Source organism: Polypterus senegalus, chromosome 7, assembly GCF_016835505.1.
Source record: "Polypterus senegalus isolate Bchr_013 chromosome 7, ASM1683550v1, whole genome shotgun sequence".
NCBI classification, from domain to species: Eukaryota; Metazoa; Chordata; class Cladistia; order Polypteriformes; family Polypteridae; genus Polypterus; species Polypterus senegalus.
The window spans coordinates 87,828,412-87,851,428 of NC_053160.1; the positions used below are offsets into that span (position 1 = coordinate 87,828,412).

The 23,017-nt window shown below is 38.2% G+C and overlaps 1 protein-coding gene across 4 annotated transcripts in view; it reads left to right on the plus strand.

The window, feature by feature from the left end:
- Window positions 1-23,017, plus strand: part of prr16 (proline rich 16) — a 702,720-nt gene that overhangs the window by 429,195 nt on the left and 250,508 nt on the right. Inside the window, exon 1 of one of the 4 annotated variants that reach the window (XM_039758987.1) lies at window positions 5,815-6,352. The exons of the other annotated variants lie outside the window; for them this stretch is intronic. The gene's annotated coding sequence lies outside the window, so the exon portion shown is untranslated. Of the gene's footprint in view, window positions 1-5,814; window positions 6,353-23,017 lie in introns of those variants that run through there. 4 annotated transcript variants of the gene reach the window in all.

Sequence of the window (23,017 nt, forward strand, 5' to 3'; positions counted from 1 at the left end):
TTTAAACTGCTCTCATACGACAAACGCTTCAGAGCCTTTCCTGTAGGGACATCATGGTTCAAAAACAGTTCCATCCCAAGATACTTTTTATGGCTCTATATGCTAATTTGCTATTCTATTATGCTAATAAAAAATTTTCCTTCTACATGACTCACTATTAAAGTTAGTGCCTTTATCTGTCATCCAGCAGTCTGAAACTGATTAAATGCATAGTACTACCGGGGATACAGGGATTTGCAGTCCATTTAAGTAGCGCTGCTACTTGTTTGTGGTTTTCCGCAATAGATTGCAAAACTCACAAATAGTTTCTATTTAATCATTAACACTAGAATTACCAGAGCCTACGAAAAAACTCGTAGATATGTCCCACCTTAAATTGCTTCACACCTCTCCATCAGCGTCTTTTGACCTTTAAATGTGTTGATAAACAGCAAGCAGCCTGCTATCACATCCCCCACCGGCACACAGTTTTCTCAGCTCAAGTCTGTTTACCTGCATGTCAGTTGCTTGTAGTTGTATCGAGTGAGAAGTTAAGCAAAATTACACCTTTTATAAATAATATATCATTATTTGGAAATCAGGCTTAACACATTATACACTTCATGTCTACAAATTTTTTACATAGTTTTTATGTTCATCTAGTGTTTAAATTGGTTTTCTCTGTGGACCTTGGTTTCCTGTTACGTCCCATTGAGTATATTTTCATGTTATGTTAAATTTATGATTTTAAATTGAGTAAGAGTGGGAATGCACATGGGTCTTCTTTGTAATACTGTGTAAATAGGCAGCAGTATTCCAGGATTCTAAATTGGATTAGCAGTTGCAAAAAACTTTAGAAGTCAGGAACTAACCCTAGAGAAGATGCCAGTTTATTACACAGTACAGTCGTTTGCTCTAGGGTGGCAAATTAACATAATTTTCTTAAGAGGAAAACTGAATTAGCCTCACAAAGACATAGGAAAAAACACATAAACAGTGACTACATGTGGATTTAAACCTATGACACTAGAGCTTTGAGACAGCAAAGCTAGCCAATCAAACACTAATCCCATACAGATTAAAAACAAATCAGCATTTTGCCATGATGGTTGTATACAGAGTTGATCCTGTGGATTCAATAATTTTAGTTTGTGTTTTAGAGTATGGTTGAATATATTGTATTTCATTAGGGGTTGCATGGTTAATATTGCTTACTTGTAGACCCAACATTTCTGTCTACATAATGTCCCTGGTGTCTGCATGTGTGTTTCTTCTATATCTCATACATGTGGGTGTTAGAGTAATTGATGTTTTGGCCACTGCAAGCGTGGGCTTGACCCTGTGTAGATTGTGCCATCATCATTTGGAGGTTTTCTGTGATTGAGTGTGGATATGTCCATAAGATGCTGCTGTGTACAAAAATGTTCCTGCCGTATATGTTTGTAACTTGGACATCTGGACTATTATTTGATTCTCTTTTTTATGACATGTTCTCAATATTTTTGTATCTTTATGATCAATGTACTATTGCAAGACCACTTTTGGTTTACCTTTATTTGTTAGACAGATGGTCTCCACAGTATCATCTAGAAAACGGTGGCCTTATGTTAAATTAATGATAGAATCAAACAACAAATCATAGAACAATTTAGACAAAAACAAGACATTAAGCCCAACAATGCTTGCCAATCCTATCAACCTAATTTTTCCAAAATAACATTAAGTTGAATTTTTAAGGTCCCCAGTGTACTATTGTTTGCAACACCATTCAGTAACTTATTGCATGTGTTTATAATTCTTCCTGTGAAGAAAAGCTTTCTAACATTTGAACAAAATTTACCCTCAGTGTCCCAGTAGCTTTGTTAATAACTCATATTTAAAATAACAGCTTTAACCCACTATACTAATTGCCTTCATAATTTTGAACACTTCAGTCATGTTGCTGCTTAATCTCTAGTTGATTAAACTTTTTAAATCTCTACTCATTGTTCATACTAGTCCTAGAATCACCTTAGATTTTCTTCCCTAGACTTTATCTTGCACTGCTGTGTATTTTTTTTTGTAATATGAAGACCAAAACTGCACGCGGTACTCCAGATGAGGCCTCATCAGTGATGCATAACCACTTTATATTTATTTCATTGTTTTCTTTCCTGTTTTCTCTTGATCATTTTGGTTAGAGGTATCATTAGTTCAGACCCCCTTTACTTTCTTGCTTAACTCATACATTTTGTAGATCTTTTCCTCTTTAACTCTTTCAGGGCGGATGTCGACTTTTGTCGAAATTCAGGGGTAGAGGACGGTAATCAGCCATAAACGGCGACAAAACTCGCTGTTATGTTTTAGTTCAACTCTCTTTGCTGGAAGGAAAGTTAGCTTCGTTGATTTGACTTCAATTACCTACACATGCATGAGTAGCGAAGAGCAAACAACCTCTAAAATGGCATTGACATCTTGTGAGAGACCAAAGGGAATACACAAACCAAAACACTCAGAGAATGACATTTTGAGTGTTATCGCCGAATTGGACTCTGACTTGTTGGACTCTGATTTTGATGCAAGTGATCTGATGATGGAGATTGAAAACCAAAGTGAGGTACTGGCTTTAGCTGATGCACCCACAGCAATGTTCGCCTAGGAGAAGTGCCACGTATGATGACAAGAGGTACAAACCAAATTGCGTCGCACCACCATTTGAAGATGGTCCAGGCAGCCAGCCCACCACGCATTCCTACTGGCCATCGAGCTGCCCCTACACAGCCACCAGAGACACTGAACAGGCACCAACAGCAGCCACAGCAACATGCGTTTTACGTTGATTTACATGTGAAACCTTTGCTTTGTGTGCTTTTCAGAAAACAGAGTTGCCTGCAAAAAATATTCAGCCCTCAAAGAGTTAATCCTTTTGATCTAATTTTGATCCCTTTTAATTTTTTTAATTCTTGCTTTGAATATATTTTTTTTTTTGTTCAGTAAATTCATAAATTAACTAATTGGAAAGGCTGAGGTGTTTCTGCATGGTTTCCCACTCCTTTTTGTTCATAGTCGCAATTAATAACACTACCTAATCGCCTGTGTACACTGTCTGAAGACAGTGTACTGTACATCGCCTGTATCACTTATTGGTCCCTCTCATAAGGCGTACTTTCAAAGTTCATATCTGCCACTTTTATATTCAGATCTAATTTTTTACTACTTATTTGTAATACCTTTCCAAATATATAACACATGCCATCTGCCACAAATCCTTCTCTGTTCCTTCTGTAATGCTCGGATAATTCTAGATGATCTGCCAACTCACCTAGTCTGCAAACTTTACAATCTTTTATTTATATAGTTATCAAGGTCATTTGTGTATATTTTATATATGGTGGACTCATGGCTGCATTATATTCTACAAATATTTAGAAACAAACAATCAAACTAAAAGGAAATGTATGTGTTTAGGAAGGAAACTCGCAAGTGAGGCTTCCAGAAGGCAAAGAAAGTAAACGTTAGCATGTCAGTGTGGAAAGCCAAGAGCTGCTAAGGGGTAACAGACCTAAAGTTAATTCAAATGTACTATAGATGGGAGTTATGAAGACGAACAGGATTATTAGAATCTGTGCTAATGTGTGTTGCCTAGCTGTGTCCAAAAAAAAAAAAAACTTTAAAGCTTTGGCAGATTTGTATAACATCATCAGCAAGCAGAAGATACTTCTGGCCCACAAACTGAGTGCTCTTTAAGCCTTCCATGAGCACTGATATTCTGTCCAAGAAAATAACTATCAACAGAAAAGACAAAACCTAAACTTGGCAAAGACGGGTCAAAACAGATTTAATTTGATGGGCATGTGAAATGCCAGTTAGGTGACAGTCATATGGAGTAGTGCCCCAGACTGTCAATGTAAATTAGCTCTTGATTAACACATTAATCAGTGTTTTAAGCCCACATATTCAAATGCAGTACTACATAAATGACTCTTGAGCAAAAGCATCTACGCAAGTTATGAATTAAAACTGGATGGGGAACAAGTTCTTCACAGGGCACTCCTTGTCATACAGCCACATACAGTGTCAGTTCAGAGTTGCTAATAAATATGAGATATGACAGGAAGCAGGTAGACACAGAAAGAATGTGAACTCCACATTCACAGTCCCAAGATTTGAATTTGATCACTAGAGCAATGCTATTTGGCTGCTTCTTTGAACAGAACACACCAAATACCTGTGTCATCTACAACAGAGAAAAGACAACTCTGCGATACTGGATATAGAGGCATAGTTTCAAATAATGAACCCTATCTGAAACTTGGAAATAAAAAGAAAATATTAAAATGCATAAAAGTTTGGAATCGCCAGAAAACCACTTTGCAATGTCAGTGTTATTGTGTACATTTTAACCTTTTGTTTTCTCCACTGCTAATGACATTGATATTTGGCATATACTGTTTCATGTTGTTGCCAGCTGAAGGACCTCTAAAGGCATCTGTCTCTAAAGTTACATGTACTTGCTCCCTTGTGCAGTTGTGCATCTGGGCCTTCTGCTTCTTTTTTATCCCGGTTTTATCCTGTTTGTTATCTTCTCCCAAGACAATAGTGGAAACTTTGTATGGCATCTTCAGTTTCTTGGTAATCTGTCAAATTGAATAACCTTCATTTCACGAAACAACAATAAGCTGATATGTTTCTCAATTTTTTCAGCATTTTTATTTTGGCCATTTCAGAACCCAGATTTGAACTTTAGGAATGCCAGAACCTTACAGTTCAAGGAGAGGCAATTTAGTCACTTTATTGAACAGAATAATGGGTTCAAATTTGCTAACACAATTCTAAAGGTTTCTCTGGTTTAAATGGTTTAACATTTAAAACATAATGAATTAAGGATGAATAAGAGAGTTTACTATTAGAATCCTGAAGTGATGGCTGTTGTCATGCTGTATGTGTGTAATAAATTATAAATAAGTCATTTCAAGGAGTAATAGCCATTTGGCACTTTAGTAATGTCATGGTTATATTTTTAAGTCAATTTAATGCTATTTTGATAAAAAAAAAGTATACATCTTAATCGAAAACATGAAAATGTCTGTGTGATTCATAAATTTTGAACACTAATGTATATTTACTTTTTTGCAATTGATTAACTCTTTTAACACTTTTATGTTGCCATTCCACAGTACTAGATATCTAGTTATGTTGTTATATTCTTGAAGGTTTGATGTAGTATGGTACAGACCTGGACAATTTTGTTGTTACCCCTAGGACTCATTGAAAAAGTGCTGCATGCCTCCTGAAAAGCGATTAAATAAAAAGGAATTGTCCCATGTTTACCTGTTTTATTTAATTAGCGTCACACCTGTCCCCAATCATGTAATCAGTCATTTAGCCTGTTTAAATGGCGAAAAATAGTTACTCTGCTGTATGGTATCATTGTATGTCCCACACTGAATATGAACCAGAGAAAACAAAAGAAAGAGTTGTCTGAGGAGATCAAAAAAAAAAAAAATTATAGACAAGCATGTTAATAACAAAAGTTATAAGTCAATCTCAAAGCAGCTTGATGTTGCTCGGACAACAGTTGCAGATATTAATGAGAAATTTAAGGTCCCTGGATGTGGCTGCAAGAGGAAAATCAACTCCAGAATAGGAAGAAGGATTGTGAGAATAGTAGAGAAAAAGCCAAGAACAACTTCCAAAGAGATACAAACTGAACTTTAAGGTCAAGGTCCATCGGTGTCTGATCGCACCATTCGTCCCTTTTTGAGTGACAGTGGGCTCAATCGAAAAAGACAAAGTAGAACTCCAGTATTGAAAGAATAACATAAAAAAATAAAATAAAAAAGCCAGACTGGAATTTATTAAAATGCATATTGACAAACCATAATGATTCTGGGGGACAAAACTGGAGCTTTTTGGCAAGACATATCAGCTCTATGTCCACAGATGACGAAAAAAAATTTTCAAGTTTCAAAGAAACTAACACTATACTACTGTGAAACATGGAGAAGGCTTGTTCTGGGGCTACTTTGCTGCATCTGGCATGTCATGTCTGAAGTTTATCCTGGGAAAAATGAAATCTCAAGACTATTAAGACATTCTGGAGCAAAGCACACTGCCAAGTGTCAGAAAGCTCTGTCTCAGTTGCAGGTCTTGGTTCCTCCAATAGGATAAAACACACAGCTTAAAGCACCCAAGAATGGCTAAGAACAAAACATTGAACTATTCTGAATTGGCTTTCTTTGAGTGGTGATTTGAATTCTATCGAACATCTATGGAAAGAACTGAAATATGCAGTCTGAAGAAGTCGCCATTCCAACCTGACACAGTTTGAGGAGTTTGCTGAGGAAGAGTGGGCCAAACTACCTGTTGACCGGTGCAGAAGTCTTATTGAGAGGTACAGTAATTGCTTGTTTGTAGTTATTGCCTCTAAATGTTATGCAATATTAGGTTTAGGGTTCCATCATTTTAGTCCATGCCATTTTCATTTGTATGAAAATTATTTTATTATGGTATTATTTGAAATGTTTTGTTGAATCAAAACTCTAAAGTGAAGTCAATTTTTTGTTAAATACAGAATAAAAAATGATGGGTGCCATTTTCACAGAGAGGTACCAACAAATTGGTCCATGTCTGAATCAATGTGTTAATCTGCCAGCCAGACATTTTCACTTAAAAGAAAAAAAAAGACGTTTAAGAATAAAGTAAAAACAACTTACGTAAAATAAAAAGTTTAAGCACTTACCTGTTTTAATTGCCAAAGTGTAGGGGTGTGTTTCAACAAGGATTTTAACTTTGCCTTCAGCAGTTAAGCATGGTGCGGCGCAGGCAATGGGTCGGGTGCACCTTGGGGTCAGGCTTGCTGGAGGATGCTGCGTGTACCCCATCATAAAAGCAAGTGTCTTCCTAGCCCCTGCCGATAGCAAAGAGAAAGGTGCGGATCATTTTAGTTTAGCTATTTTGGGCAGTGTTAGCTGCCTTAGGTAGAAGAGAGTGGCATGTTGCAGGATTGGCAGTAAGATTTGCTCCCCAACTATACAAGGCACTTCCTTCCTCTAGGGGTCGTCTTTAGCCTCAGTGGTGTAGATAGTGTGGTTGGTATAGCGATTTCATTTAGTATACCAAGCCGTGGCTTGTGCCTTGCATGTATATATTTTCAATTTGTGCGGAAGTATAGATATCTCTTAGTTATTGAATTGTTTTGGTGGAGGTATTTATATAGATTTTGGATTGCAGTGAACTTTGTTTTTCTTTTATGTACACTGTTTTTCTTTTTCCTTGTAAATATTTTTTGTGATTCTTCGGACTTGCGGTGTGTAGTTTCTTCTTCATTGTTTTCTTTCTTTAGGAAGACTACAGTTTTGTGTATATACATTCTTGGCATACAACTGGCAAAATCCGCTGTAAATATCATTCACAATTTTTGATTGGGACATTGTTTTTTTTGTGCACCTGTAAATAAAATCCACTTTAGTTTTTGGAAAGTACCACCTTTTTCTGTCTGTGTCTCCATTTCTGAATTCTCTCAAGTCTGATCCAGGTCGATTCTGAACTACAAGGTGCCCACAGTGTAGTCTGGGGCCAACCTTGCCACTTCATGGGGTGTCACAATCAATCATCTTGGCTTTAGCATCATTTATGTTTCATAACACCAAAGGTAACTGCAGGGTACTTTAGCTAGATGGCAGTATGACATGATGCCCCCATAGGATACTGGAAAAAGAAAAAGAGAAAAGAGTGCTAATTGATCAAAGGACCCACTTACAAACAGTCTAGATCAAATCAGAGGTGGCAATTAAACATAAACTATATGTGTTTAGATAGTAGCTGAAAAACTGTAGCATCTGGTAAAAAACCTACACAGATGGGAGGAGAACATACACACTTACAAACAGAAGCCATGTGTGGGATTCAGTCCTAAGGTAAATATGTGATGCCAACCACTGTACGGGCCAGGTTGGGAAGCATGCACTGGTACAGCACATTGCTGCACCCACCACATGATGAAACAGCTCAGGATCCTGGTTGGCAACTCCCCAAGCAGACATGAGATCTAGTCTCACCCTCCAGAAATTACCTTCTATCTGCCACAGCCATTTGTTATGTGGGTATCTCCTTGGCCTGGTTCAGCCACTCAGGTCCTCAACAATTAGCATCCTGCATGCCAGATCACCCTCTGAGAATCACGCCACTTGGCTGTACTGCCGTAATTGACACTTCCTCACAATGCAGGTAATGTGCCTCATTCGGGACTCCATGAGCAATTGCTCATTCGACACAAAGTTAAACCAGTGGTACCCAGGAATTCTCCAAAGAGATACAGTGCTAAAGGAGTTCAGTCTTCGCCTCAGGTCACTGGATAGTGTCCTTGTTTCGCAACCATATAGCAAGACCGGAAGGACCAGTACCCTAAAGACTTGGACCTTCATCCTTTTGCATAGATATCAGGATTGCCACACACCCCTTTCCAGCGACCTCATGAACCCCCATGCTCTTCCAGTCCTTCTACTGACTTCATAGGAAGATTCACCAGAGACATGAATGTCACTGCCGAGGTAACTAAACCTCTTGACAAGGTCAACACTCTCTCCAAAAACAGACACAATGCTGATGGCTGTAACTAAGAGGTCATTAAAGGCCTGGATTTTGTTTTTTATCCAGGACACTTGCAAGCCCAGACACTCAGATCCCTCGCTATCTCTTAAGAGCCCTGATCATAGCCTCCAGTGACTCTGTGAAGATCACAGCATTGTCCTCAAATTCAAGCTCAGTGAATCTTTCTTCGCCAACAGATGCCCCACATCCACTGGATCCCGCAACCTTGCCCAATACCCAGTCTATGCAAGTATTGAACAGAATAGGAGCAAGGACACACCCCTGATGAATCCCAGAATCAACTGGGAAAAATGCAGAGGTCCTACTTCCACTCTGCACAGCACTCACTGTACCAGTGTACAGGCTAGCCATGATATCCAGCAAACCTTGAGGGGATCCCATGAAGTCTCTGGATGTTCCACAGGACAGCTTCATCAACTGAGTCAAATGCTTTACGAAAATCGACAAAGGCTGCAAAGAAACTCTGCTGATATTCACATTTGTGGTAAATGAGGACCCTCAGTGCCTGGATGTGGTCGATGGTAGACTTCTTAGGTGTAAAACCAGACTGCTGGTAGGTGAGCAAGTGATTACAGGATTACAGATCCTATTGAGGACAACCCTAGCAAGGACCTTACCCGACACTGAGAGCAGTGTTATCTCCCTGTAGTTGTCAGAAGGGCGATCACCCTTCCCTTTCCAGATAAGGACAATAAGTCCCGTAGTCCAGTCAGTTGGGATGACACCAGCCCCCAAATGCAAGCAAAGTTTGGTTGAAGTGCCAGGAGGACAGCATTACCATCAGCCTGGAGAAGTTCACCCCAGTCACCACAGATCCCAGCAGCCTACCCTACCCTCATCTGGTTCACCCCCTGTGCAATTTCAGGGAGATTTGGTGGTTCACAGCTAACTGGAGAATCAGCCTTAAGAACCATGAATCCAGAGATATCCAACGTCCTAGCCAGAGGATCAGATTTAAACAGATGCTCAAAGTAGCCCAATGGGTCAAAACTGCAGTGTCATCCATAAGGACTGTTCCATCAGCCGCCCTGACTTCAACTCTCCGAGGAACAGATTCAGATGTGCGTAATGCTTCGATTCCTCTTTAAGCAGGATGTGGGCCACTAGACCACAGATGCTGTGTCACTTGCTCACAGATTCCTCTAATATATGCCTTCTTATGTGCCCTCAGAGCCCTCGCAGCCATCCTTCTGATTTCTGAGTTGCCATTAAGTCGTGTGCTGCGACTCCTCTTGATGATATCCACCCTTCTGGGAACACCGGTAACACCATCACAACCGTCAGCACCCTTCAGGGTCTTGTCACAGAAGGTCTCCCACATCACAATAGGATCAGCACCAAATCCGTAAGTTCTTCACACAAACTGCGTTCAAACTCGTCAGAAACAGCCTGAACTTGCAGTCTGGCCAGGTCCAGACTCATTTTCCTTGTAGGTGGTAACCTACTGTACCTAAGCTGGATCTTCAGAATAGCAATAAAAAGTCTGTGATCAGAATTCAGAAACTTGGCACTTCTGTAGACCCTGTAGTTTTGTAAGAGCCTTGAGCATCTGCTCACGAGGATGTGATCGATCTTCTTCACCGCACCACCAGTATTGGAGTACGAAGTCCAGTGATGCGGCTCAAGGTGCTGGAACCAGGATCCAGCGATTCACAGCCCCTTACCTTTTACAAAGTCAAGGAACATGGAGCCACTTTCACCATGGTCACTAGACCCATGGGGACTGATTAGATCCACATAGCTAGCCCTGTCAGTGCCAGTGGTTGCATTGAAGTCACCCATGACCAGAGGATTGTCACCTCGCAGGCACCCATCAACCACCGAGTAATGAATGACAGTGATCAGTGGGACCAGACCAATAAAAGGTGTACCCATCTACAGAGATCTGGCCAATCCCAGGTTTGCGCACCTCAGAGAGTGCTGCCCCTGAAATGCGGAGTTTACAGAGCTCCTCTGACAACAGAGGAAGATGATCATCATGCCAGAGAGACAGGACGTTCCACACGCCTACCCAGATGGGCAGCTTCAAATTGGGACCCGCGTGCTACCATGCAATGGGCGGCGCCTCAGCACTACACCAGTTCTGATCCCCAACAGGCCTGACCCCACTGGCTCTCTGACAGTTTTTACTCTTCCAGAGATGGGACTCCCAAGGGTTTTCCCCCATTCCCCTTCATAATGCGAGACAGCAGAGCTACTCCCACGGAGAGCAGAATACTTTCTGTCGTCTCAGAGCTGCGTGAAGTTTTTTTTTACTATGGCTGGAGTGCCAATCCTGCTACCAACCACCATGATTTCCCTGCAAGATGGAGGACCGCAGTTTAAAATCATACCCAGGACACAGCAACCACTAAACCATCCCAGTAAAATCCATTTGACAAATTTTCAATATTCTGTAGAATATCTTTAATTAAAAAGTTATTTTGTATGAAAATTGTTAGCTTGGAAAAGTCACCATCACACCAACCAGCCTCTGAAGTAAACACACAGTATGGCCTTATGGGTAGGGCAATGGATTTAAACCAAATGTTTCCGAATTCTGTCTCCATTTCTTGTTCACAATATGAGACCTTGAGTAAGTTCCTAAACCAGTCTTTGCTCTATAACTGTATGTAAGCATCTTTAATGAATGCTGATATGTAAGTCACTTTGAAGAAATATGTCTTCCAAAGTAAAAAAAAAGTCAAATAAAATGACTGAAAAATGCGCTGAATGATATTTTGTCAGTGGATGTTTTATCACTGTGCTTAAAATGTATTTTTTTTTTGCAAACAATGTACAATTTCTATGTTCAACTTACCCTAAGACCCCAATGCCTTCCCAATAAGCAATTAATTTAATGACTGATGGCCTTCAAAAAGTGTCTCTTCATAGCCTTCACTCTTTAATTACTTTTATGCAGTATTCACAGTTGACAGAAAGTCATTTTCTATTGTAGGGTGAGGCAAGAGTTATATGGTTGATTAGTAGCTTCTGTCTGGCACCTCCGGAGTGCCAATTAACCTCAGGCATCAGTTGATGATAGATGGATTCTTTTAGTTACAAATGAGAAAGACTACTTACACTGCATATATACATTTCTGCTTATCTTTTACTTTTCAGTTTTATTTCCTAAGTTTTATCTAAATTGTTACAAATTAGGAAGGTAAAAAAGTACCCCGAAGAGCTTTGACAATGACTGTAACTAATTGTTAAATTCAGTTTTTATTCAACACAATGATTATATATTGTATGCTACATTTGTACTTTTTTGGGACCTACATAAATGTTTATCGGTGTATTTCCTCACATGCTTTAAAAACCTTATCAGATTATCAAATAACAATATTGTGCATGCTCTTCAGAATGTTTTATTTTTGGTACCAATTTAATATAATTTTAAAAATCATATAGTGAAATGACCACTGCAAATTAAGAAAGGGTGTGAAATTGCACAGATACAGCTTATCCAGTTTAGGATCCCAGCACCAGTCCATTGCATGGCACTTTACACACAGGACAATTTAACAATCTTAAATGTGTCCTTTAAGGATTTGTGAGGTGTCTATACAAAAATATAGGTCAACACACATTGTCAGTTGAGTTGGAGTTGAATTCAACCATAGGAGCATTAACTTTACTACCACCATATCACACTACACAGTGTCAGTTCATGTCTTTTTACTTTTGACTTCTACTGTCCATTTTATAGTAAAGTTAAACATGTTGAAATCCTTCAAACCATAATTGAAATTATAATCTTATATTTTTCCCTTAACTATTCTAAAAAAAAAGTTAAGTACAACAATATAGTTGATGCAAAGAGTAAAAAAGTGAGGATCGCTTTTACTGACATAAGTGTGGCTAGCATTTGCTGTTGTTCAGGGCTGCACAATTAATTGTATATTAATTGTGATTGAGATTACAGGTACCTGCAATACATTAATCACTAAAAGTGTTGATTACTCCATTCCATTTAGTACTCCCTCTGTGTCAGAGATTGAGGTTTCCTAGATACAAGGTACATTAAACAGCAAATTCGCATTGCAACCAGGGATGGATGTACCTTCAGGGTGTTCTGAGTGTGCGCCCAAGGGACTGTGATGGCAAGGGGCCTTTTCTTTAATCCTTCGTCCCCACGCTCGATGAAACAATTGAGTTCCTGCATGTAGAACACAACTTTGAGAAATACCATGCAGTATCAAACTATCAGGTGTCTGAGCGCTGCATTGTTTAAAGTATGATCATCTATGTATTAAGGAGCTATGTCACGCAGGGGCCTGTGGTAGTCTTAATCTGGGTTTATTTGTAACCAATCACAGAGAAATTTCCTAAGTGCAAGTACATTGGCCAGTCAGAGGCACTCACATCACATGACTAATCTGATCCCTAAGAAAATTTTTTAAAAGTGTGGGTTTCTTTCTCATGTGTTTACAACAGCCTCCAAACAAAAATGAGAAGAATATGCAATGCTGTACCTCAATCACTGTACACTTCTTACATGTCATAATACCAAATTAAAGAGTATTGTCCATAATTTGACACTATTTTGTTTTCAGTAGTGATAAGGTTGATCAAAAGTGCATTCTGTACAAATTGTTGCAGCACTGCACTCAAAACAAGCACCCCCATGTCCCAGTAACATTAGTCCACAACCATGCCTGGCTTTTAGCAAGGGTTTAACCAGGCAGCTGCCAGGGGCTCAAAAATAAGGGTTAATTTACTGGGTTTTCCAGCAATCACTCTGCAAATACTGCATTGAGAAAATAAAAAAAAAATCAGTTAAAATATGACCATGTAATCCGTGATTCTACAGTAAAATAGCTACTATTTGTCAAACCTGAGTAAATAAATGTTTTCTTTAACTACATTGGTAATTTTTGATTTATGCCTGTTGTGGGGTACAAAATCTGCAAATATTTGTCTATATTTTCATTATATTTTGCTAAAGACAACACTAGATGAAATTAAAAATAGGATACATCAAAGCATATCCTCTTCCCAGTTGTACCTCACTTTTAAAACAGCTGTTCAGACAAAAAGAGGCAGACATGGTGATGCCTCAGGCTATCAATTACGTTGGTATTTGTGTGTGCCAAACTTGTGGCATCATATTCAAAAATACTTGAGGCTGTAATTGCTGCCAAAGGTGCATCGACAAAGTATTGAGCAAAGGCTGTGAATACTTAGGACATGTGATTTCTCCGTTTTTTTATTTTTAATAAATTTGTAAAAACCTCAAGTAAACTTTTTTCACATTGTCATTATGGGGTGTTGTGTGTAGAATTCTGAGGAAAAAATGAATTTAATCCATTTTGGAATAAGGCTGTAACATAACAAAATGTGGAAAAAGTGATGCGCTGTGAATACTTTCCGGATGCACTGTATATCCGGACTTTGTTATCCACATTTTCTTTTATGCTTTTCTCTACTGGTATTATTATTCATGTAATAAATACCATGTTGCTTTTACCTTTCTATTCTTTGTCTTCGTATTTAAAGTGATTGAATTAATAAGATAAATTTCTTTGAGCACCTGGAGCAGTGAGGAAGTGCCATATGATTCAAGCTGCAAGGTTTAACTAGTTGCAGACGATAACCTCTGTTCAGTAATGAACAGGATGTTAAAGTAAAACATTCACTGGTTGATAAATGGCCACGGACGTTGAGTCTGTATGTTTGAAAAGACAACACTAGATGAACTTAAAAATAGGATACATCAAAGCATATCCTCTTCCCAGTTGTACCTCACTTTTAAAACAACTGTTCAGACAAAAAGAGGAAGACATGGTGATGCCTCAGGCTATCAATTACTTTATAATCTGAGAAAGGATGGGCATCTAGGACAACAAGTTGCTAAATTGGTTTACAGCCTGGGAAATGTAGACATGCTACTAGGTACTAAGCAATATGAAAAAAAATGTATTGTTTGAGAAAACGGACAAGTGAATTCATTCATCACATTGACAGCCAGCCAATCAGAATATCTAACAACCATGTGTTGTGAAAACCCCGGTAGAATTTTACAATAAATATGCCTCGTCTGAAGAGTGACATCAGAAGAGAAGACGGAGAAAAAGAGGAAAACAGAACAACGTCAGAGGAGGGCGAGAGCGACATCAGAAAAGGGCACCAACACCGTGCGTCTGTTTCCATCTGATCGTCAGAAAAGCTTCCATTGAACAACTACGAGTGCTAGATCAGAAGACACCTAGGACATTCATACTTGTCGTCTTTACTTTTTCATAAACTTTTTCTAAAGACTATATACAGTGCATCCGGAAAGTATTCACGGCACATCACTTTTTCCACATTTTGTTATGTTACAGCCTTATCCCAAAACGGATTAAATTCATTTTTTTCCTCAGAATTATACACACAACACCCTATAATGTCAACGTGAAAAAAGTATACTTGAGATTTTTGCAAAGTTATTAAAAATAAAAAAAACTGAGAAAGCACATTTACTTAAGTATTCACATCCTTTGCCATGAAGCTCAAAATTGAGCTCAGGTGCATCCTGTTTCCCCTGATCATCCTTGCGATGTTTCTGCAGCTTAATTGGAGTCCACCTGTGGTAAATTCAGTTGATTGGACATGATTTGGAAAGGTACACACCTGTCTTTATAAGGTCCCACAGTTGACAGTTCATGTCAAAGCACAAACCAAGCATTAAGTCAAAGGAATTGTCTGTAGACCTCCGAGACAGGATTGTCTCGAGGCACAAATCTGAGGAAGGTTACAGATAAATTTCTGCTGCTTTGAAGGTCCCAATGAGCACAGTGGCCTCCATCATCCATAAGTGGAAGAAGTTCGAAACCACCAGGACTCTTCCTAGAGCTGGCTGGCCATCTAAACTGAGCGATCGGGGGAGAAGGGCCTTAGTTAGGGAGGTGACCAGGAACCCAATGGTCACTCTGTCAGAGCTCCAGAGGTCCTCTGTGGAGAGAGGAGACCCTTCCAGAAGGACAACCATCTCTGCAGCAATCCACCAATCAGGCCTGTATGGTAGAGTGGCCAGACGGAAGCCACTCCTTAGTAATAGGCACATGGCATCCCGCTTGGAGTTTGCCAAAAGGCACCTGAAAGACTCTCAGACCATGAGAAACAAAATTCTCTGGTCTGATGATACAAAGATTGAACTCTTTGGTGTGAATGCCAGGCGTCACATTTGGAGAAAACCGGGTACCGCTCATCACCAGGTCAATACCATCCTTACAGTGAAGCATGGTGGTGGCAGCATCATGTTGTGTTGATGTTTTTCAGCGGCAGGAACTGGGAGACTAGTCAGGATAAAGGGAAAGATGACTGCAGCAATGTACAGAGACATCCTGGATGAAAACCTGCTCCAGAGTGCTCTTGACCTCAGACTTGGGCGACGGTTCATCTTTCAGCAGGACAACAACCCTAAGCACACAGCCAAGATATCAAAGGAGTAGCTTCAGGACAACTCTGTGAATGTCCTTGAGTAGCCCAGCCAGAGCCCAGACTTGAATCCGATTAAACATCTCTGGAGAAATCTTAAAATGGCTGTGCACCGACAAAAGGCTGTGCAAAGGCTGTGAATACTTATGGACATGTGATTTCTCCGTTTTTTTATTTTTAATAAATTTGCAAAAATCTCAAGTAAACTTTTTTCACATTGTCATTATGGGGTGTTGTGTGTAGAATTCTGAGGAAAAAATTTATTTAATCCATTTTGGAATAAGGCTGTAACATAAAATGTGGAAAAAGTGATGCGCTGTGACTACTTTCCGGATGCACTGTATATATATATATATATATATATATATATATATATATATATATATATATATATATATATATATATATATATATATATATATATATATATATATATATATATATATATCCGGACTTTGATATCCACATTTTCTTTTATGCTTTTCTCTACTGGTATTATTATTCATGTAATAAATACTATTTTGTTTTTACCTTTCTATTCTTTGTCTTCATATTTAATGTGATTGAATTAATAAGATAAATTTCTTTGAGCACCTGGAGCAGTGAGAAAGTGCCATATGATTCAAGCTGCAAGGTTTAACGAGTTGCAGACGATAACCTCTGTCCAGTAATGAACAGGACGTTAAAGTAAAACATTCACTGGTTGATAAATGGCCATGGACGTTAAGTCTGTATGTATGAATATATTCTTGAAGACCAAAGGTAATATTTAAGTCTGAGATATATCTAAGACATTGCACATTGTTCGTGCCTATGATAAGTAAGTCTCTTGGAGTACTAGGGAATGTGGCCTGTTCATGTGTTATTCATATGGTACTTGTGTGGGTTAAAGAGCTAGGGAATAACATGCATGTGTATATGTCTTTCATATGATACTTTTGTGGTTAGGGTCTGTGTGTCTGTGTATGCCTATGTACAGCATGTGTGTGTTAATCTTAAAGTGCAACAGTAGACCAACCTGGTAACAAACCTGATGAGTACACTTACCCCTAGGTAAAGGGTAAGTAGAGGGAAATATCATGATAATACAATGCTGTTAGAAAGTAAAAGCAAAAGGTTTAAAAGAGTGCCTTATTTTTTTGTTGTAATCTTTTTAGCTTATAAACTAAAGGGATACAGAATGCCATTCCTCAACCCAATCTTCTGCCATCCATCTATCCATTTTCTGAAACTGTTCATTCTAGTACGTGTTGGTGATAAGCTGGAGCCTATCTTGGCAGCATTGTCTGGAGATAACCTTAGTCCAACACAGCCATTTCCTGCAGTCAATTAAATCAAATAACAGCAACAAGCAAAAACTAAACATATAAACAGTATATAGCAGCCTTATGCTAAAATTGTTTACGTTAATTTTTGCCCCCATCAATTAATACTCAATATGCTAGAATGAGAATGAAAAAACAGGATTTGTGCAGACTTATTAAAAATAAAACACTGAAATGTCACATTGACCCAAGTATTCAGAGCCTTTGTTTTGACACTTGAAATATGTCTCAGCTGCATCCCATTCTATTGGTCATCATTGAGATGTTTCTACATGTTGTTTTCAGTCCACCTGTGGTCAATTGAATTGATTGCACATGACTAGAAAAGATACACACCTGTCTATAGAAGGTCAACTGTTGACAATGTGTATCAGAGCAAACAGCAAGCCATGCGGTGAAAGGATTTGCCTGAAGAGATTAGAGGCAGGACTGTATTGAGGGAAAGATCAGCGTAATACTATAAAATACATTTGCAAAAATCTAAATTCAATTTTTCTTTTGGTCATTTTCAGGTAATGAGTGTTGCTTGATGTGGGGGAAAATGAATTTAAATAATTTTATCACAAGCAACAAAGCAAAATGTCAAAAGAGATTTGTATTGCTTTCTGAATCCAGTGTATATAGCATATAAAATATTCTGTGCATTTGATGACTATAAATTATTTTGGAAAAAAAGAAATAAATTATTTTTTGATTAAAAGAATTTAAAGCATCACAAATTAATTAGTGGCAAATACAAGTAATGTTCACCTACAGCACAGGAGATGTCACCAAATATTTTGAATATTGTAATGAGGACCTATATGGTTAGATATTAAGGGGAATGAATATGATTCATCACCTTCTATTTAAAGCTGTAAGCTAACAATGTTAGCACTCATTAAAGATAATTTCTAACACCACCAACTGGAAATGATTTAAGAAATCATACTGCATAATGATCAGGATAAGGAGCTGAAATGATACATACAGTACTAAAGGTGGCACAGTATTCATGCTGGGTCTGAATCTCAGGCCTAGTTGTTGTCTGTACAGAGCACACACATTCTCCTGAATTAGTTCTGCCTGGATTAGTTTTTCTTTTGGTGCTACAATTTTCTTCTAATATCCCCAGAGACATACCTGTACATGTTAGGTTATTTAAGTATAGATGGACACAGTGTGGTTATGTGTTTATATGGGCCCTGCAAATAACTAGTTCCCAGTTTACAGATAATCCCTGCCTTGTGACCAATACTACCATGATAGGCTGCAACCCATCTTTGCCCTGAACTGAATTAATTCGATTGAAAGAACATTGTGTTATGTAAAGGTACAATTTATATCTATGGGACTAATGGGTGTTTTTGTAGTTGAGTATGCCCAGTAGTTTATTGGTTTGCTAACCATGATTGATATCTGCATTGTACCAAACACTGCTGGGCTAGATTCAAGAGTCAAGATCCAACAGTTTTATTTATCACACACACAGTTTTAGAGGCCTAATGTGCAGTGAAATGAAAAACTGGCCTACTCTAAGACTGGGTGAAACACAAGCAAGAACACAAGAGAATAAAAATTAAATTAAATTAAATTGTCAGATGAAATTAAACTAAGTTAAACTAGATTAAAGTTAAGTTAAAATCTGAAAAGCAGAAAGTATAAAGTGACTCTGCAGTAAGTTAAAATAAATGTAGAATTAGTTTTAGGTATAAATGTTTCTTGATGGCCTGAGGGTAAAGGGATTCTTCCTTCCCATAGTCCTACAATGGAAAAGCGGGTTAAATGAAAGAGTCAATAAATGGAAAGTCTGTTAACATGGATATAGTGAACCTGTGTAACTACATAGTACACATACAGTGTTTGTTGAGTTGTTTGAAGTACTTGGCAAGAAGCAAAATTATAATTCATATTTAGCTGATGAAATACAACACCTTCACAATGGCTTATGGGTTGTGCGAACATACACAGCCTTTAGTCTAGTTGATTTACCTTTGTATAAAATAATGTTACTATTTCAGAACAATGAATGAATAAAGTCACTCTTAGTTACACTGGATAGACAAGAAATATATAGGAGTCATTTAACCTCAGTCTTGGAAGGCCAAAGTGCCTTCAGTTTCTCACTTCAGTTAATTTCTTAGTTAGAAGCCATTTACTGCTGCAAAGACAAAATCCTTTTTTGGGCTTATTTTTTCTTTATCCACTTGTTAAGATTCAGAACCCTTACTTGTGTCTTTGGTGAGACAAGTTAAGAGCGTGAGCGTTGTTTTAATTACTGTAGGAATTCCTTTTAATACTTTTAATGCATTTAGTGGTTGTGGCACAACCCATCTGGCTCAGGTTGGTGCAGGGTGTGCAAGTGCAGGCATGCACTAGTGTTAAGTTGTAACTGCTGGGTAGCACCAGCTGAGCCCAAAGAGATTATAAAAGGGGGGCGGGGTTACTGGTCAGAAGGCAACAAAAGAGAAAGCAATTGCCAGCCCTATTTGATGACTCATTCCTCAGCAGAGATGTACTGTCTTTGCTATCTGAAAAGACATAACTGAGGTGCGTACTTAGGATGCTGGGAATTACAGCTAAATGGATAGCTGTGGCACAGGTTATATTGCATGGCAGCACAAACCACTGATTACAGTTATTGACATGTGCGCACTCCGCACAAAAGTAGAAAATGATTGAAAATGGTAATGAAGCACACAATGTACTGAAATGTGCTTCAGTGTTAGTGATGGCTGCTACGGATTCGTAAGCCTGAAAACTAGTTTTCTGTGTAAATAAAAAACAGTTCCAGTAAAAAAGGGTTTATTTGCTCATGTGTTCATATCTGTTTAATTGCTGTAAGATGAGCCCGACACATCCTATAGACATAAGTTTAATCTAGCTCTGAAACACAAGATACACTGATTGAGATTCCCTGGTGCAGCAAGGAATCATTTGCTGTTAAAATTTGCTTCAGGTCTATTTTCCTGAATGTGTACAGGAGTAACTAATCAGCATTACTCTTTAACCTGTAGCTTCATTAAGTCAGATCTTGTTGGTTGCTCTTTTCAATTGGAATCTCTAAACTGTTGCAGGGGTCTTTTTATCCATATTACTACCTCTCTTATTCTGTTATATAGTAGGACAATTACTTAGAGTATTCAGTCTTCTTAAAACAAATAATGTACTGTGTGTCTTGACATGGTGATATTCAGTGCATGTAATATAGTAAATAGCAGTAAGATACAGAGCACCAAATGATGAATGCCAACCAGGTCTCTAAATATCAAATTGATTTCATTATGCAACCCTTCCTTTCACCTATCTGTCTTATTATATGCAGGAAATATGCAGCCTTCTACTCACACTTTCATTTGAATCATTAATAGTAGCATTTCAATATTGAGCACAAGTGATGCAGTAATTGCATCTCCCAGCAGATGCTACTGTTCTGCAGAAATGTTAATAAGTAATAAGCTCACTTCAATAATTTAATCTATATTGTGAGATTTCTGAACTCTTTTGAGATCCTCCCTAACAGGATGAGACACAGAAGCACGATTGCCATATCTGTTGAGGGCTGCTTGTCCATTGCTGAGGCTACAGCAGATTCGCTCCACCACAGAAAGAACTGCAAGCTGATCTCTTCGCGTAAAGCACCTGTTCTCCGATGGGTGATGCAGGGAACATTGTAATTTGGACACTGGACTGGCCCCGACCTTGCCCATTTGCTGTGTCTGTGTATAGTAGAGTGGTAGATTCTGCTACAATAAATAACCTTGCTGTTCCTGTTTCGAGTTGAATAAGGCTGGTTTTGCTAAAGTACTGAGATTCAGACTCGTTTTTGGTGTGCAAGACAGTGACTAACACGTCACAACATACGTATATAAATACCAAGGGTTATGTCTGTTTCTCACACAATTACAAACAAACCACTGGGGCTAGAGCCTTGATCTTGGTCTTGCTTGAAACCTTTTGCAGAGAGTGACACGCCATATTGAGAATGACAGTTTAGGCACCCACTAGACATCAAACACATGCGGTGCAAAAAATGCTGGTATTTGCAAACTACTGGGGCTGTTTTGGATTAGTTGATGTAAATATTATGAATCACTTTTTACTTTTGAACAAAAAGTGTAAATGTAAGAAGATTCACTTGCATTTGTGTCGATATTGAGTGTTGGACACTGAGATATCTTTCAATGTTGTACTTTGCTGGATGAACAAAATAACATGTTGATAAACTTTCTGTTTGTTTGATATTTCTGGAATTATTCAGCTGATTTAACATCAGAGGTGCTGGTATCCTAATATGTTTTGAAATGCAGCCCTTCCTCCCCAGCTCTGTCACACAAACATTACTATATCCTGTCTCATTAATTAGCCACCCTCCATTACTTTAATCTTTCACAGCTCCTTCCACTTGGCTTTTCACTTTCTAGCCACACAGCCAGGCTAATAGATGTAAATAACAGTAGTTTTAATAAGTGCTGCTTTATATGAACTTCATTGTGTCTCTCACTCAATCACTGTCACACACACACCCACTCTCTGCATGTCTTCTTAGGATGGCTTTACCTCTTATGTCAGCCTCTCTCTTCCAGGGCTGTGTGGCTCCACCACACTTTTCATAGTAAATAAAAACACCACTGATCATTTAACAGCTTTACTTTTTTTCATTATATATATTATTTTACATATTTCATCATATTTGAACAGTCTTTTTGCCACTAGTAAATTTCTGTTCAAAAATAAATGTAACATTTTGTTAAATTCACTATTGTACAGAGTAGAATGGTGGTGCTAAATGATTACCATGAATGCTTGTTACTCCCATTTATTTCTCACCTTTCATTTTACCTGACAAGTCATCGCATAATCATTTAGTTCTTTTTGATTCTATATTTAACTTCTCTTGAAAACATCTCTCTGACTATATATTGTCCTTTCTTAGTGTTGTTATGTTCATCATCACAATGAACTCTTATCACTATGACATTACAAACCAACTGCTTCTTACTTTTACATGTTCTCCCAAAATGCCTCATTGTGACTGTCTATTCTATTCTTTAAACTGAACAAATTGTGTAGGATTGTGATGCTGATGCTTTGTTAATCACTTTTAATTCTATGACTCACTTTGTTAATTTGCCTGGGGATATGCTTACTGGAATGACAGCTTTATATTATGAGAAGAACTTATCTTCAAGGCGGATGGCTAAACAGACATGTTTTTGACTGTCATGATGGCCATAATTTACAGCTGAGCAGGGTTGACAAAGTATGTATGTATGTAGTTTGAATTTCATCTTTCTGATCAGACTATCCAACAGTTGTAGTCTGACATTTGAGCACTAAATGGAGTTTATGTGTATAGTAGTCCTTATGCCTTTGGTCTGTTCTCAAAACCTTTTTCATTCTTAGCTAATCAGCATCTGCTTGTCATGTAAATTATAATATTATTCAGATTTTCACTTGATTTAATAGAGTTTGTTCAGTTAATAAGGGAATTCTGAAAATATATTTTATATACATTGAATCAGTCATGAGGTAGTCTTGCTGTGCTGAACATATTTACGTCCGGAGAAAAGCATTAGTGAATTTTGCTTAAAAATGTATGAGGACAATTAGACAGCTTACTGAATGTCCTGTTTCTAAACCAAATCAACACCTCATGAAGGCAGGACTCAGAGCAGAAGCTGCGATTTTGAGCTGCATAATGCTGCTGTCATTAACCTGGTCTGACAGACAGCAAA